Source organism: Somniosus microcephalus, chromosome 18 (assembly GCF_052327205.1).
Source record: "Somniosus microcephalus isolate GS21.2 chromosome 18, FLI_Smic_1.0, whole genome shotgun sequence".
NCBI classification, from domain to species: domain Eukaryota; kingdom Metazoa; phylum Chordata; class Chondrichthyes; order Squaliformes; family Somniosidae; genus Somniosus; species Somniosus microcephalus.
In genome coordinates, this window is record NC_141004.1 from 74976461 (window position 1) to 74988548 (window position 12088).

The following is a 12088-nucleotide window of genomic DNA, read 5'->3' on the forward strand; positions in this document are numbered from 1 at the left end:
GTCCCGTTCACCCATCACCCCCTGTGCTCACTGCCCCGTGTCCTAACTCGCACCCAGTCCCGTTCACCCATCACCCCCTGTGCTCACTGCCCCGTGTCCTAACTCGCACCCAGTCCCGTTCACCCATCACCCACTGTGCTCACTGCCCTGTGTCCTAACTCACACCCAGTCCCGTTCACCCATCACCCACTGTGCTCACTGCCCCGTGTCCTAACTCGCACCCAGTCCCGTTCACCCATCACCCCCTGTGCTCACTGCCCCGTGTCCGAACTCACACCCAGTCCCGTTCACCCATCACCCACTGTGCTCACTGCCCCGTGTCATAACTAGTACCAAGTCCCGGTCACCCATCACCCACTGTGCTCACTGCCCCGTGTCCTAACTCACACCCAGTCCCGTTCACCCATCACCCCCTGTGCTCACTGCCCCGTATCCTAACTCGCACCAAGTCCCGTTCACCCATCACCCACTGTGCTCACTGCCCTGTGTCCTAACTCACACCCAGTCCCGTTCACCCATCACCCCCTGTGCTCACTGCCCCGTGTCCTAACTCACACCCAGTCCCGTTCACCCATCACCCCCTGTGCTCACTGCCCCGTGTCCTAACTCACACCCAGTCCCGTTCACCCATCACCGCCTGTGCTCACTGCCCCGTGTCCTAACTCACACCCAGTCCCATTCACCCATCACCCCCTGTGCTCACTGCCCCGTGTCCTAACTCACACCCAACCCCGTTCACCCATCACCCCCTGTGCTCACTGCCCCGTGTCCTAACTCGCAGCAAGTCCCGTTCACCCATCACCCGCTGTGCTCACTGCCCCGTGTCCTAACTCACACCCAGTCCTGTTCACCCATCGCCCCCCGTGCTCACTGCCCCGTGTCCGAACTCGCAGCAAATCCCGTTCACCCATCACCCCCTGTGCTCACTGCCCCGTGTCCCAACTCGCAGCAAGTCCCGTTCACCCATCACCCCCTGTGCTCACTGCCCCGTGTCCTAACTCGCAGCAAGTCCCGTTCACCCATCACCCCCTGTGCTCACTGCCCCGTGTCCTAACTTGCACTAAGTCCTGTTCACCCATCACCCCCTGTGTTCACTGCCCCGTGTCCTAACTCACAGCAAGTCCCGTTCACCCATCACCCCCTGTGCTCACTGCCCCGTGTCCTAACTCGCAGCAAGTCCTGTTCACCCATCACCCCCTGTGCTCACTGCCCCGTGTCCTAACTCGCAGCAAGTCCCGTTCACCCATCAACCCCTGTGCTCACTGCCCCGTGTCCTAATTCGCAGCAAGTCCTGTTCACCCATCACCCCCTGTGCTCACTGCCTCGTGTCTGAACTCGCAGCAAGTCCTGTTCACCCATCACCCTCTGTGCTCACTGCCCCGTGTCCGAACTCGCAGCAAGTCCCGTTCACCCATCACCCCCTGTGCTCACTGCCCCGTGTCCAAACTCACACCCAGTCCCGTTCACCCATCACCCCCTGTGCTCACTGCCCCGTGTCCTAACTCACACCCAGTCCAGTTCACCCATCGCCCTCTGTGCTCACTGCCCCGTGTCCTAACTCACACCCAGACCCGTTCACCCATCACCCCCTGTGTTCACTGCCCCGTGTCCTAACTCACACCCAGTCCCGTTCACCCATCACCCGCTGTGCTCACTGCCCCGTGTCCTAACTCACACCAGTCCCGATCACCCCTCATCCCCTATGCTCACTGCCCCGTGTTCTAACTCACACCCAGTCCCGTTCACCCATCACCCCCTGTGCTCACTGCCCCGTGTCCTAACTCACACCAAGTCCCGTTCACCCATCACTCACTGTGCTCACTGCCCCGTGTCCTAACTCACACCCAGTCCCGTTCACCCATCACCCACTGTGCTCACTGCCCCGTGTCCTAACTCACACCCAGTCCCGTTCACCCATCACCCCCTGTGCTCACTGCCCCGTGTCCTAACTCACACCCAGTCCCGTTCACCCATCACCCCCTGTGCTCCCTGCCCCGTGTCCTAACTCACACCCAGTCCCGTTCACCCATCACCCACTGTGCTCACTGCCCCGTGTCCTAACTCACACCAACTCCCGTTCACCCATCACCCCCTGTGCTCACTGCCCCGTGTCCTAACTCGCACCCAGTCCCGTTCACCCATCACCCCCTGCGCTCACTGCCCCGTGTCCTAACTCGCACCCAGTCCCGTTCACCCATCACCCCCTGTGCTCACTGCCCCGTGTTCTAACTCTCACCAAGTCCCGTTCACCCATCACCCCCTGTGCTCACTGCCCCGTGTCCGAACTCTCACCCAGTCCCGTTCACCCATCACCCCCTGTGCTCACTGTCCCGTGTCCTAGCTCGCACCCAGTCCCGTTCACCCATCACCTCCTGTGCTCACTGCCCCGTGTCCTAAATCGCACCCAGTCCCGTTCAAACATCACCCCCTGTGCTCACTGCCCCGTGTCCGAACTCACACCCAGTCCCGTTCACCCATCACCCCCTGTGCTCACTGCCCCGTGTCCGAACTCACACCCAGTACGGTTCACCCATCACCCCCTGTGCTCACTGCCCCGTGTCCTAACTCACACCCAGTCCCGTTCACCCATCACCCCCTGTGCTCACTGCCCTGTGTCCTAACTCGCACCCAGTCCCGTTCACCCATCACCCACTGTGCTCACTGCCCCGTGTCCTAACTCGCACCCAGTCCCGTTCACCCATCACCCCCTGTGCTCACTGCCCCGTGTCCTAACTCACACCCAGTCCCGTTCACCCATCACCCACTGTGCTCACTGCCCCGTGTCCTAACTAGTACCAAGTCCCGTTCACCCATCACCCACTGTGCTCACTGCCCCGTGTCCTAACTCACACCCAGTCCCGTTCACCCATCACCCCCTGTGCTCACTGCTCCGTGTCCTAACTCGCACCAAGTCCCGTTCACCCATCACCCCCTGTGCTCACTGCCCCGTGTCCTAACTCGCACCAAGTCCCGTTCACCCATCACCCCCTGTGCTCACTACCCCGTGTCCTAACTCACACCCAGTCCCGTTCACCCATCACCCCCTGTGCTCACTGCCCCGTGTCCTAACTCACACCCAGTCCCGTTCACCCATCACCCCCTGTGCTCACTGCCCCGTGTCCTAACTCACACCCAGTCCCGTTCACCCATCACCGCCTGTGCTCACTGCCCCGTGTCCTAACTCACACCCAGTCCCGTTCACCCATCACCGCCTGTGCTCACTGCCCCGTGTCCTAACTCACACCCAGTCCCGTTCACCCATCACCGCCTGTGCTCACTGCCCCGTGTCCTAACTCACACCCAGTCCCGTTCACCCATCACCGCCTGTGCTCACTGCCCCGTGTCCTAACTCACACCCAGTCCCATTCACCCATCACCCCCTGTGCTCACTGCCCCGTGTCCTAACTCACACCCAGTCCCGTTCACCCATCACCCCCTGTGCTCACTGCCCCGTGTCCTAACTCGCACCAAGTCCCGTTCACCCATCACCACTGTGCTCACTGCCCCGTGTCCTAATTCGCAGCAAGTCCCGTTCACCCATCACCCCCTGTGCTCACTGCCCCGTGTCCTAACTTGCACTAAGTCCTGTTCACCCATCACCCCCTGTGCTCACTGCCCCGTGTCCTAACTCGCAGCAAGTCCTGTTCACCCATCACCCCCTGTGCTCACTGCCCCGTGTCCTAACGCGCAGCAAGTCCCGTTCACCCATCAACCCCTGTGCTCACCGCCCCGTGTCCTAACTCACACCCAGTCCCGTTCACCCATCACCCCCTGTGCTCACTGCCCCGTGTCCGAACTCACACCCAGTCCCGTTCACCCATCATCCCCTGTGCTCACTGCCCCGTGTCCTAACTCGCAGTAAGTCCCGTTCACCCATCACCCCCTGTGCTCACTGCCCCGTGTCCGAACTCACACGAAGTCCCGTTCACCCATCACCCCCTGCGCTCACTGCCCCGTGTCCTAACTCGCAGCCAGTCCCGTTCACCCATCACCCCCTGTGCTCACTGCCCCGTGTCCTAACTCGCAGCCAGTCCCGTTCACCCATCACCCCCTGTGCTCACTGCCCCGTGTCCTAACTCGCACCCAGTCCCGTTCAAACATCACCCCCTGTGCTCACTGCCCCGTGTCCGAACTCACACCCAGTCCCGTTCACCCATCACCCCCTGTGCTCACTGCCCCGTGTCCGAACTCACACCCAGTCCCGTTCACCCATCACCCCCTGTGCTCACTGCCCCGTGTCCTAACTCACACCCAGTCCCGTTCACCCATCACCCCCTGTGCTCACTGCCCCGTGTCCGAACTCGCACACAGTCCCGTTCACCCCTCACCCCCTGTCCTCACTGCCCCGTGTCCTAACTCACACCGAGTCCCGTTCACCCATCACCCCCTGTGCTCACTGCCCCGTGTCCTAACTGACACCCAGTCCCGTTCACCCATCACCCCCTGTGCTCACTGCCCCGTGTCCTAACTCACACCCAGTCCCGTTCACCCCTCACCCCCCTGTGCTCACTGCCCCGTGTCTTAACTCACACCCAGTCCCGTTCACCCATCACCCCCTGTGCTCGGTGCCCCGTGTCCTAACTCACAGCCAGTCCCGTTCACCCATCACCCCCTGTGCTCACTGCCCCGTGTCCTAACTCACACCCAGTCCCGTTCACCCATCACCCCCTGTGCTCACTGCCCCGTGTCCTAATTCACACCCAGTCCCGTTCACCCATCACCCCCTGTGCTCACTGTCCCGTGTCCTAACTCGCACCAAGTCCCGTTCACCCATCACCCCCTGTGCTCACTGTCCCGTGTCCGAACTTGCACCCAGTCCCGTTCACCCATCACCACTGTGCTCACTGCCCCGTGTCCTAACTCACACCCAGTCCCGTTCACCCATCACCCCCTGTGCTCACTGCCCCGTGTCCTAACTCGCACCCAGTCCCGTTCACCCATCACCCCCTGTGCTCACTGCCCCGTGTCCTAACTCGCACCCAGTCCCGTTCACCCATCACCCACTGTGCTCACTGCCCTGTGTCCTAACTCACACCCAGTCCCGTTCACCCATCACCCACTGTGCTCACTGCCCCGTGTCCTAACTCGCACCCAGTCCCGTTCACCCATCACCCCCTGTGCTCACTGCCCCGTGTCCGAACTCACACCCAGTCCCGTTCACCCATCACCCACTGTGCTCACTGCCCCGTGTCATAACTAGTACCAAGTCCCGTTCACCCATCACCCACTGTGCTCGCTGCCCCGTGTCCTAACTCACACCCAGTCCCGTTCACCCATCACCCCCTGTGCTCACTGCCCCGTATCCTAACTCGCACCAAGTCCCGTTCACCCATCACCCACTGTGCTCACTGCCCTGTGTCCTAACTCACACCCAGTCCCGTTCACCCATCACCCCCTGTGCTCACTGCCCCGTGTCCTAACTCACACCCAGTCCCGTTCACCCATCACACCCTGTGCTCACTGCCCCGTGTCCTAACTCACACCCAGTCCCGTTCACCCATCACCGCCTGTGCTCACTGCCCCGTGTACTAACTCACACCCAGTCCCATTCACCCATCACCCCCTGTGCTCACTGCCCCGTGTCCTAACTCACACCCAACCCCGTTCACCCATCACCCCCTGTGCTCACTGCCCCGTGTCCTAACTCGCAGCAAGTCCCCTTCACCCATCACCCGCTGTGCTCACTGCCCCGTGTCCTAACTCACACCCAGTCCTGTTCACCCATCGCCCCCTGTGCTCACTGCCCCGTGTCCGAACTCGCAGCAAATCCCGTTCACCCATCACCCCCTGTGCTCACTGCCCCGTGTCCCAACTCGCAGCAAGTCCCGTTCACCCATCACCCCCTGTGCTCACTGCCCCGTGTCCTAACTCGCAGCAAGTCCCGTTCACCCATCACCCCCTGTGCTCACTGCCCCGTGTCCTAACTTGCACTAAGTCCTGTTCACCCATCACCCCCTGTGTTCACTGCCCCGTGTCCTAACTCGCAGCAAGTCCCGTTCACCCATCACCCCCTGTGCTCACTGCCCCGTGTCCTAACTCGCAGCAAGTCCTGTTCACCCATCACCCCCTGTGCTCACTGCCCCGTGTCCTAACTCGCAGCAAGTCCCGTTCACCCATCAACCCCTGTGCTCACTGCCCCGTGTCCTAACTCACACCCAGTCCCGTTCACCCATCACCCCCTGTGCTCACTGCCCCGTGTCCTAACTCACACCCAGTCCCATTCACCCATCACCCCCTGTGCTCACTGCCCCGTGTCCGAACTCACACCCAGTCCCGTTCACCCATCATCCCCTGTGCTCACTGCCCCGTGTCCTAACTCGCAGTAAGTCCCGTTCACCCATCACCCCCTGTGCTCACTGCCCCGTGTCCTAACTCACACCCAGTCCCGTTCACCCATCACCCCCTGTGCTCACTGCCCCGTGTCCTAACTTGCAGCAAGTCCCATTCACCCATCACCCCCCTGTGCTCACTGCCCCGTGTCCGAACTCGCAGCAAGTCCCGTTCACCCATCACCCCCTGTGCTCACTGCCCCGTGTCCGAACTCGCAGCAAGTCCCGTTCACCCATCACCCCCTGTGCTCACTGCCCCGTGACCGAACTCACACCCAGTCCCGTTCACCCATCACCCCCTGTGCTCACTGCCCCGTGTCCGAACTCGCACTAAGTCCTGTTCACCCATCACCCCCTGTGCTCACTGCCCCGTGTCCGAACTCGCAGCAAGTCCCGTTCACCCATCACCCCCTGTGCTCACTGCCCCGTGTCCTAACTCGCAGCAAGTCCCGTTCACCCATCACCCCCTGTGCTCACTGCCCCGTGTCCGCACTCGCAGCAAGTTCCGTTCACCCATCACCCCCTGTGCTCACTGCCCCGTGTCCTAATTCGCAGCAAGTCCTGTTCACCCATCACCCCCTGTGCTCACTGCCCCGTGTCTGAACTCGCAGCAAGTCCTGTTCACCCATCACCCCCTGTGCTCACTGCCCCGTGTCCGAACTCGCACCCAGTCCCGTTCACCCATCACCCCCTGTGCTCACTGCCCCGTGTCCTAACTCACACCCAGTCCCGTTCACCCATCACCCCCTGTGCTCACTGCCCCGTGTCCGAACTCGCACTAAGTCCTGTTCACCCATCACCCCCTGTGCTCACTGCCCCGTGTCCTAACTCACACCCAGTCCCGTTCACCCATCACCCACTGTGCTCACTGCCCTGTGTCCTAACTCACACCCAGTCCCGTTCACCCATCACCCCCTGTGCTCACTGCCCCCTGTCCTAACTCACACCCAGTCCCGTTCACCCATCACCCTCTGTGCTCACTGCCCCGTGTCCTAACTCACACCCAGTCCCGTTCACCCATCACCCCCTGTGCTCACTGCCCCGTGTCCTAACTCACACCCAGTCCCGTTCACCCATCACCCACTGTGCTCACTGCCCCGTGTCCTAACTCACACCCAGTCCCGTTCACCCATCACCCCCTGTGCTCACTGCCCCGTGTCCTAACTCACACCCAGTCCCGTTCACCCATCACCCTCTGAGCTCACTGCCCCGTGTCCTAACTCACACCCAGTCCCGTTCACCCATCACCGCCTGTGCTCACTGCCCCGTGTCCAAACTCACACCCAGTCCCGTTCACCCATCACCCCCTGTGCTCACTGCCCCGTGTCCTAACTCACACCCAGTCCCGTTCACCCATCACCCCCTGTGCTCACTGCCCCGTGTCCGAACTCGCACTAAGTCCTGTTCACCCATCACCCCCTGTGCTCACTGCCCCGTGTCCTAACTCACACCCAGTCCCGTTCACCCATCACCCCCTGTGCTCACTGCCCCGTGTCCGAACTCGCAGTAAGTCCTGTTCACCCATCACCCCCTGTGCTCACTGCCCCGTGTCCTAACTCGCACCAAGTCCTGTTCACCCATCACCCCTGTGCTCGCTAACTTCCATTTGCTCTCGGTTAAGCGATGCCTCGATTTTAAAATTCCGATCCTTGTTTTGAAATCTCTCCATGGCCTCGCCCTTCCCTATCTCTGTAATCTCCTTCAGCCCCACAACTAATGCACCCTCTAATTTTTTGGAGTGGGTGCTGAATGGCCCCTTTAAGGGGCTGCACGGCCCATTCTGAATTCCGCGCATGTGCGGTTTTTCTCTTTAAAAGCCAGTGAGCGGATGGCACGGGAGCTCCAGAGCGCTGCATGGCCGAGCAGCTTAAAGGGAACATTGCCCACAACCCTCCGAGATCTCGGCGCTCCTCTAATTCTGGCTTCTTGCGCATCCCCGATTTTAACTGCTCCAGCATTGGTGGCCGTGCCTGGACCCTAACCTCTGAATTCCCTCCCTAAACCTCTCCGTCTCTCTACCTCTCGCTCCTCCTTTAAAGCGCTCCCTAAAACCAACCTCTTTCTCCAAGCTTTTGGTCAACTGTCCTAATATCTCCTTATGTGGCTTGGTGTCAAATTCTGTCTGATAATGTCCCTGTGAAGCGCCTTGGGATGTTTTACTGTGTTAAAGGCACTATATAAATACAAGTTGTTGTGTGTTGTAACATTGATAGTCTCCCTATCCTACAGATGGGGCTGTGTATTGTAACAGTGATAGTCTCCCTATCCTGCAGATGGAGCTGTGTATTGTAACAATGATAGTCTCCCTATCCTGCAGATGGAGCTGTGTGTTGTAACAGTGATCGTCTCGGCCCTATCCTGCAGATGGAGCTGTGTATTGTAACAGTGATAATCTCCCTATCCTGCAGATGGAGCTGTGTATTGTAACAATGATAATCTCCCTATCCTGCAGATGGAGCTGTGTATTGTAACAATGATAATCTCCCTATCCTGCAGATGGAGCTGTGTATTGTAACAATGATAATCTCCCTATCCTGCAGATGGAGCTGTGTATTGTAACAATGATAGTCTCTCTATCCTGCAGATGGAGCTGTGTATTGTAACAATGATAGTCTCCCTATCCTGCAGATGGAGCTGTGTATTGTAACAATGATAGTCTCCCTATCCTGCAGATGGAGCTGTGTATTGTAACAATGATAATCTCCCTATCCTGCAGATGGAGCTGTGTATTGTAACAATGATAGTCTCCCTATCCTGCAGATGGAGCTGTGTGTTGTAACAATGATAATCTCCCTATCCTGCAGATGAAGCTGTGTATTGTAACAATCTGCAGATGGAGCTGTGTATTGTAACAATGATAGTCTCCCTATCCTGCAGGTGGAGCTGTGTATTGTAACAGTGATAATCTCCCTATCCTGCAGATGGAGCTGTGTATTGTAACAATGATAATCTCCCTATCCTGCAGATGGAGCTGTGTATTGTAACAATGATAGTCTCTCTATCCTGCAGATGGAGCTGTGTATTGTAACAATGATAGTCTCCCTATCCTGCAGATGGAGCTGTGTGTTGTAACAATGATAGTCTCTCTATCCTGCAGATGGAGCTGTGTATTGTAACAATGATAGTTTCCCTATCCTGCAGATGGAGCTGTGTATTGTAACAATGATAGTCTCCCTATCCTGCAGATGGAGCTGTGTGTTGTAACAATGATAATCTCCCTATCCTGCAGATGGAGCTGTGTATTGTAACAATGATAGTCTCTCTATCCTGCAGATGGAGCTGTGTATTGTAACAATGATAGTTTCCCTATCCTGCAGATGGAGCTGTGTATTGTAACAGTGATAATCTCCCTATCCTGCAGATGGAGCTGTGTATTGTAACAATGATAGTCTCTCTATCCTGCAGATGGAGCTGTGTATTGTAACAATGATAGTTTCCCTATCCTGCAGATGGAGCTGTGTATTGTAACAATGATAGTCTCCCTATCCTGCAGATGGAGCTGTGTGTTGTAACAATGATAATCTCCCTATCCTGCAGATGGAGCTGTGTATTGTAACAATGATAGTCTCTCTATCCTGCAGATGGAGCTGTGTATTGTAACAATGATAGTTTCCCTATCCTGCAGATGGAGCTGTGTATTGTAACAATGATAGTCTCCCTATCTTGCAGATGGAGCTGTGTGTTGTAACAGTGATAATCTCCCTATCCTGCAGATGGAGCTGTGTGTTGTAACAATGATAATCTCCCTATCCTGCAGATGGAGCTGTGTATTGTAACAATGATAATCTCCCTATCCTGCAGATGGAGCTGTGTATTGTAACAATGATAATCTCCCTATCCTGCAGATGGAGCTGTGTGTTGTAACAGTGATAATCTCCCTATCCTGCAGATGGAGCTGTGTGTTGTAACAATGATAATCTCCCTATCCTGCAGATGGAGCTGTGTATTGCAACAATGATAGTCTCCCTATCCTGCAGATGGAGCTGTGTATTGTAACAATGATAGTCTCCCTATCCTGCAGATGGAGCTGTGTGTTGTAACAATGATAATCTCCCTATCCTGCAGATGAAGCTGTGTATTGTAACAATCTGCAGATGGAGCTGTGTATTGTAACAATGATAGTCTCCCTATCCTGCAGGTGGAGCTGTGTATTGTAACAATGATAGTCTCCCTATCCTGCAGATGGAGCTGTGTATTGTAACAATGATAGTCTCCCTATCCTGCAGGTGGAGCTGTGTGTTGTAACAATGATAGTCTCCCTATCCTGCAGATGGAGCTGTGTATTGTAACAATGATAATCTCCCTATCCTGCAGATGGAGCTGTGTATTGTAACAGTGATAATCTCCCTATCCTGCAGATGGAGCTGTGTATTGTAACAATGATAATCTCCCTATCCTGCAGATGGAGCTGTGTGTTGTAACAATGATAATCTCCCTATCCTGCAGATGGAGCTGTGTATTGTAACAGTGATAATCTCCCTATCCTGCAGATGGAGCTGTGTATTGTAACAATGATAATCTCCCTATCCTGCAGATGGAGCTGTGTGTCGGAGTAGTTTCTTTCACGGCTGAGACGTCTCTTAGTTTCCCTGTTAAATTTGTTGGTGTCAAACAGGAAGACACCCAGCTGTAACCCAGTGTAAACACTGAAGTGGACAGGACATGAATGTAGGGAATGCACAACACAGGGTTACTGGAGTAGGAAGAGTTTGAAGCAGAGGTACAGCCAGCTTTTTAAGAGCAGCACTGATAATACAGGGACCTTGTTCAGCACTGGAGAACTGTGCTTGGAGGAGACTGGCATCAAAGTGGATACAAAGCAGGCTGGTACTTACACTGCTGGGAACGCAGAGCTCGGGGACACTGAACACAGCGAGGCTGGCACTGTACCCTGCGGGAGCAGCGAGTGGGTCCATGCACAGTTCGCACCGAATGTGGGCTCTGGCTGCAGAATCTCTGTCCTGGTAAGAAAGCCCAGCTTACTATCATTGGGTAACGGGTTTGAATCTGGAGCTGTACACTGGACCCTCCAGCCCGACCGTGGGAGCTCGACTCGACTGAGGACTTTACTCTCTGACAGTCTAAATGATTCATTCTCTTCTCCCTGTAGTGCCCCTGATCCTGCATTACACTGTAGCATGGCGAGGGGAGGCCAGTTAACTACACGTTTAAAGTGACAGTCTCCATCCTGCAGATGAAAGAAAGGATTGGATTTATACAACACCTTTCATCACCGCAGGACGACCCGAAGCACTTTACAACCAATGAAGTGCTTTTTGAAGTGTAGTCACTGTTGTAATGTAGGAAACGGGGCAGCCAATTTACGCACAGCAAGATCCCACAAGCAGCAATGAGATAATGACCACATTATCTGTATTAGCGATGTTGGTTGAGAGATAAATATTGACCAGGATACCAAGGGGAAGTCTCCTGCTCTTCCAAGAGGGGCCGTGGGATCTTTGATGTCCAGCGGAGACTCGGTTTAAGGTCTCATCTGAAAGATGGCACCTCCAACAGTGCAGCACTCCCTGAGCACTGCACTGGAGTCCTGAGCACTGCACTGGAGTGTTGGCCTGGATTATGTTCTGAAGTCTCTGGGGTGCGACTTAAACCCACACCTTCTGACTTCGATGCGGGAGTGTTAAACTGTCTTGGGAAAAGGACTCCTGGGATCAGAATGGTAAAATCTCAGGCACACTGACCGTATTTTAATAAGAGTAGGAATTGCAATAAACAATAAATAGTCTGTAAATGACCAG

General features: G+C 56.2%; 1 protein-coding gene across 1 annotated transcript in view; it reads left to right on the forward strand.

Annotated features, from left to right (window-relative positions):
* The first annotated feature begins 10980 nt into the window (after positions 1 to 10980).
* Positions 10981 to 12088, forward strand: part of dram2b (DNA-damage regulated autophagy modulator 2b) — a 470741-nt gene continuing 469633 nt past the window's right edge. The window contains exon 1 of the mRNA XM_086011690.1: positions 10981 to 11293. The gene's annotated coding sequence lies outside the window, so the exon portion shown is untranslated. The remainder of the gene's footprint in view (positions 11294 to 12088) is intronic.